Here is a 6,700-nt window from a genome sequence, read left to right on the forward strand (position 1 = left end):
AGATGTGATCAGGAGATGGACTTCCCTTTTCACTCTTCTTCCTGAGAAATTTCAAGATGCCACTGTTCGTTGTCATGATGAAACTCAGGATTTAATTTTTAGCCTATTTCCTTTTTAGTCTGCCTGTCCCACTCCACAATCCCTGTTCAGGTCTTTTTCCTAGTGATAATCTATTCATGGCTGACTGTGGCCATTTTGTACAGCCATTTGGTTTTAAGTGGAAATCATCACTTTAAATTTGGAGATTTCTTCACATATGTAGTAGCACCCTCAGGGGATGGTGGTGGGGTGTCCACTTGCTCAGGCACCCCTTCTAGTCACCAGAATGGAGGTGTGCAGATAGTGAGAGACCAATGAACAGACACACACACACACACACATACACACACACAAAGAATGTCTACACCTTTATCTCCGTAGTTCTGTCAGCCGTCCGTGGCTGTTCTGATCCTTCCCCCACTTGGTCTCCTCCAAGATGGCAGCTCCAGGAGCAGCTGAGCATCTTGAATTAGAAAGCAATGGAGTTCTTGCTTCTGCTACAAATTCCCCTAGCTGTAAGCCTTTCAACCTTCTAAATATTCCTTTATCTGTGGTTCAGAGTTCTGGCACCATCCCCTGAACCTGCTTAGTATTCTGTGTTGTTGCTTATGGAGCTCCTCACTGCACTTCTAATCAATCCACCATCTTGTTTGTTCTCTCATCATTTTCTTTTAAAGCCTCAACAGAGTCATATTATCTAGGACATAGAAACATTATCTACAGTAATTCAAACTTTCTTCTGAGTTCTTACCACAGTTGTCTTTGATGTCCATAATTGTACCAACAATTTGGTCAAGGAAAATTAGGCTTTTTGTTTTACTATTACAAAACAAAACAAAACAAAAAAACAAAAGAAAACAAAACAAGAAATCTGCCACAGAGTCAATTTCAACTCATTGCTACTCTACAGGTCAGAGTAGAACTAACTGTTCCAAAGGGTTTGTTGTTGGCAAGTGCACTGAGTCAGTTTTCACTCATACCAATACTGTATAGGATTTCCAAGGAGTTCTGGTGGGTTTGAATAGCTGACTTTATGGTTAATAGTCCAGTGCTTATCCTAGAGTGCCACATCAATACTCCAGGGGTTATCAAGGCTATAAATCTTTACAGAAGCATACTGTCTCATCTTTATCCTGTACAGCATCTTGTAGGTTCAAACTACTGACCTTCTGATTGGTGCCTAATACTTAACCCACTGCACCACAAGGGGTCTTACGCATTTGTGACTATTGCTGTAGTTATGTGTCATTAAGTTGGCTCTTGTTCAAAGTGACCCTGTGTAGGGTTTTCAAGGGGTAGTTGGTGGGTTTGAACTGCTGACCTTACATTTAGACTGCCAGTACTTATCCTACAGTGCCACACCAGAACTTTTATGATTATGTACCTTAAAGTTCTTCCAACCCTTGCCCATTACCAAATCCCAAAACCACTTCAATATTTTAGGTACCTGTTAGATCAGCATCCTATTATTATCAAATTCTTAGTTATCTAGTGCTGTTACAATAGAAGTATAGCAAATGGGTGTCTTTCACCAACAGAAATTTAGTTGTCTGAAATTTAGGAGACTAAAAGTCCTAATTCAGAGTACCAGCTCTAGGAGAAGATTTTCAATCTCTGTTGACTCTGAAGAAAATTACGTGTCTCTTCTGAGTTTCTGCTCCCGGGCAATCTTAATGTGACTTGGTATCTCTCTTTCCTCATCTCTATTTTCTAACTTATTTGTTTAATATGTTTTATATCTCAAAGAGAGATTGACTTACAATACACTCAATACTAATTCTATCTCATTAACATAACAAAATAACTATTCCCAAATAGGATTACAGTCATAGTCATAGCTGTTAGGATTTAACATAATTTTGAGGGGACACAGTTCAATGTATACACACACCTCCCTTGTCACAAGTTGGGTGTTCTAGAAGTACACATCAAAAAGGTATGTGAGGAGCATGATGTTTATAGAAATCAATACCTATGAAAGGAGAAATCACTGGTGATGCAGGCCCTACAAACTTCAACCAAACAAGTTAGAAGCTCTGGAGCAAATATTTGCTGTTGGAATTGTTACATGTTGTCCCTAAATGCCTGAGCCTTGACAACCCTTCTATACAAAGGTATCACACATGGGACATCCCATAGAAAGTATGGCTTAAGTGAGGCAGCTGTCTGCAGCTGAGGCTGACAATTGGGAAATGTCTGTTGACAATATCTAATCCTTCCTTCTATGAGTTCATGGCAATGGATCTTCAACGACATATACTTATTTTATTTGAAATATTCTTAGTCAGATGACACAAAACCAAGAAGATACAAGTCCATCCCTGGAGTAATTTACAAGTCAATCATATTTCAAAATAGTAATACATTTTAAATTATCTAAAGCATTTTCATTTTATATCATGGAGTCTCCTGAAAGCTGGAATCTCACAATCTCTACATCCTTCAAATTCAAATAAAGAGATCAGGGCTTCTAGGTTACTCACTTGCTGTTGGAATAGTTGTTGAATCCTTCCATTGTAGATTTCTAAAAGGTTGGCTTTTAATTGTTATCAAATAATCATTTAAGTATCATGTTATCACTAGCCTATGAGCCACACAAAGGCTGAAGCCATGCTTAAAATGTCTCCACAGAATTGAATGCATATCAGTGGACAGAAACACACAAGAAAGAAAATCCCACATATTAGTAAACCTCAACAATATTCCTTCATATTTTCTAATATTTCCAAAGATATATCATGGTGACAGACCCTCCAGAGTCCCAGACTTCATTAATTCCTTCAAAGTACAACAGTAAATGGCTTCAGGGGTGCCAAATGATGCTGAAGCAGCTATCACTCCCTGAGGAAAGTCACACCAAGAGATTCAGGGTGCCAACTCTGCTCCAAATTATTCTTTTATGTAACTACTGGTGTGTAGCAAGCCATATGGAGTGAACCACATGGTTTTTCCTTTAGCTAGGCTATACTGCTATACTGTTGCCAACAGAATAAATCAGGGTGTGACTAAGAGTGGCATACAGAAACTCCTTTACACAAGGATGAGACATTGCTTGCTAACAGTAGTAGGAAGGAGAGTACTAGTAATATATTTTATTTGTTATAGTGTTTTGAACTTTATAAATTAATTTGGCCTGCTTTCTTTCATTGGGTCCCCCTAGCATCTCAAGCACTATATCAATACTCAAAATGTGACCTGCTTTGGCAGAGGAAGTAGCTGGAATCATGGCTTACTTTAGTGGTTAGTATAAATCATCTTCCCTTAGATCAGCCTGCCAATCATTAGCACACAATTTCCCCTCTACACAATGAGAACAATACTATCTCATGCAGCAAAAGCAGCCATGTCTTGCTTTTCTTACAAGGACAAACCTGTTCTTATGAGCTGACTCTCACCCCTTAAAAACTTTGCATCCATGAATTTCTTCTTTCTTTCATTTTATTCAGTTTTTCTCTTTTTCAAAATACATTATCATCACTTTATACAAATCAATTTACAAATTTATAAAATATCTTCCACCATAAAGGAAGAACCTTAACTAGGCCTTTCATTCCCATTGTTTTTATTGCCCTTATAAAACTCTGAACTTAACTTCTATGATTATACTTTTTCATATTTTATTATCTCCATAGCATTTCACATCGGCTTTAGTCTCTGTCTATCTTGAAACTATGTTTATAAAGATCAGTAATGATTTTCATCTTCACAGATACGTTGGCCTGTCCAAAATTCTCATCTGATGTGCGTCTTCAGCAACATTTTACCCAGCTGATTATTTCTTCTTCTGAAATGCTTCTCTGGTTTCTAGGACATAACTTTTTTTACACTTTTCTTTCTATCTTGTTGGCAATTCATTTTTTTCAATTTACTTTGTTGAATCCACCTCATCTCTTTTTTTTCCCCCCACTTGTGAATTGAGTCAAGATTTATAGACAAGATCATCAGTTTTACCTTCAACAAATCATATGCTTTGTTTTACCTCAATAATTGTAATCTCCTCTAGGCAACAGCAGTTGTCCTACTTCCTCTTTGTGACTGTTGCTGTTGTTGTTAAGTGCCATCAAGTTGGTTCTGACCCATACCGACCCTGTATAGGTTTTCCAAAGAGCAGCTGGTGAGCTTGAACTGCCAACCTTGTAGTTCAAACCAACTTTGCAGTCCAGCACAGTTACCCATGTACAAATATCCTCTTTCAGACACATATATTTTGGGGATATATAAGAATATGATATTGAGCTTTTCCACCATACCTTCCCACAGATATAGTCTATTTGATTTTTGTGTATACCATCTGGTGAAGTCCATGTGTATAGTTACCTTTAATATTGTTTAAAAAGGTATTTGCAACAAATAAGTCGCTGATCATGCTATCTCCAGCATCTATCACCATGGCCATATTTTCCTATTACTAATCCTTCCTTTTAATTTCCAGCCTTTGGATTCCAATCTCCAGTATTTATCCATATAACTTGATTGCATGTTTGATCAATTTCAGGCTGAAGCAATTGACAAAATTCTTCAATATCATCATCATGAGCTTTAGTGATTGGTGAGTATATTTGAATAACAGTGGTATTAAGTGGTCTTCCTTAAAAAGTGTTTGAATATTATCCTATCACAGACAGCATTATACTTTAAGATAGATCTTGAAATGTTTTTTTTGATGATGAATGTGATGCCATTCCTCTTCAATTTGTCATTTCCAGCACAGCAAACCATGTGATTGTCAGATTCAAAATGGTCAATACCAGTCCATTTCAGCTCACTAATGCCTAGGATGTCAATCTTTAAGCATTCTATTTCATTTTTAACAACTCCAATTTTCCTAGATTCATACTTTGTGCAGTTCATGTTTGTGGGACCCTAAGAAGAAAACTAGATTTTCTACCTAGGCTAAAACACGTCTCCCTGTCTCAGGAATGTGCCTGGTCTGTTAGAACCAGACGGAGATGACCCCCTTTCCCTACGAGCCATAAAAGTAGAGATAAACTTTCCTGACAAACCCAAGGCTAGATAATGTATGTCTTCCTTACCCCAATTAAACTGTCCTAGCATAATGTATGTCTTCCTTACCCTAATGAAGCTGTCCTAGTTATGGTAATGAACAATCAAATTGTGTAGTCCCATACCTTACCAAGTGTAAACCAATCCTAGAGAAGTTAGGTACAAGACCCCCGAACCTGTTTGTAAACTCTATAAAAACCCCGCTAACAGAGAGCTGCTTCGGATACGGTTAGAGACCTGGCTCGAGCTTGAATAAACAACCCTTGGGCTCTTGCATCAGCTTCAGCTTCAGCTTCGGCTTCAGCTTCAGCTTTGGCTTTGGCTCCTCGGGTGGTGTTTGGGGACCCAGAACTCTGGGCATAACAATGTTCTCATTATTAATGGCTCTTATATCTGCTTCTCCTCATTTAAAAATTTTCCTCATCAGTGAATGAAGGTCCCGAAAACTATTCTATTCGGCTCATCATGGTTCAAGCCTACATTGATGAAGCAGCCCATCCTTAACCATATTTTGAGTGCTTTCCAACCTGAGAGGCTCATCTTTTGGCACTATACCTGACAATATTCTTGTGTTGTTCATAATATCTCAGTATTCAGTATTGTGGTGCTGACAGGGTTTCACTGCTATTCATAAGTTTTTCAGTGGCTAAACATTTAGAAGTAGTCTGTCCTTCTTCCTAATCTATCTTAGTCTTTAAACTCAGCTTAAGCCAGCATCACAGCAACACATAAGGTACCACAGCATGGCAAATTGATGGACAAGTGGTAGAGTTTATCCTCAAAAGAGATTCCTTAAAGGAAACTATTGGTGATGTAATGACAAAAACTCAGATACTTAAAACCATTTGGACATAGTACTACTCTAACACATATGGCATCACAATTAATGCACTGACTCAACAACAGCTGGTTTTTATATAATGTCCTGATGCCTTAATCAGTTCCCTGTTTTATAACATTTATTTTCACTTGAGATTACATTACATTGTTTTGTGTTTTTTTGTTTATTATATTTCTTTCTCAGCCACCAAGATTATAAGCTGCTGGAAAATTTCAAGGATTTGGTATGTTTTTCTCTGTGTATATCTCTGCCATCTAGAACAGTGGCTAGTACTATAGCAGAGTTGACACCAGGGATTGTTTTTGTTGTTATGTGTCATGAGGACTCATAGTGACCCTGTACAGGGTTTCTGAGGCCGTAAATCTTTACGGGAGCAGAAAGCCTCATCTTTATCTCGCGGAACAGCTGGTAGTTTCAAACTGCTGACTATGAGGTTAGCAGCCCCATTCATAACCACTATGCTACCAGAGATACCATGGGTTATAACTAGTTTATTCCAGTTTGACTCTTTGCTAATAATTGACATTTATAACTCAGATATGCTGAATCTTTATTTGGAATAGAAATTCTAACTTCAGCAAGGGGTCAAAGCAGAGCACTCTAGTCCAAAGCCCTGGTTAATCAGAGAAAAGAAATACGTGGTCATCAAATTATTTTCTATAAATTGTGACTAATAGGACTCCAAATCTTAAAATTATTTCTCTATTTGACTCTTACATTGCCTAAATATCATTATTATTATTTTTTTTAATTTAAGGTTTTTATTGTGGATTGAGTGAAAGTTTACAGGGTACATTATCAGTTTCACATTCAACA

At 37.6% G+C, this 6,700-nt stretch overlaps 1 pseudogene; it reads right to left on the reverse strand.

The window, feature by feature from the left end:
• Positions 1-5,246: 5,246 nt before the first annotated feature.
• LOC102836431 overlaps positions 5,247-6,700 on the reverse strand; it is a 29,749-nt pseudogene continuing 28,295 nt past the window's right edge.

The sequence above is a fragment of the Chrysochloris asiatica genome, unplaced genomic scaffold, assembly GCF_000296735.1.
Source record: "Chrysochloris asiatica unplaced genomic scaffold, ChrAsi1.0 scaffold00332, whole genome shotgun sequence".
NCBI lineage: Eukaryota > Metazoa > Chordata > Mammalia > Afrosoricida > Chrysochloridae > Chrysochloris > Chrysochloris asiatica.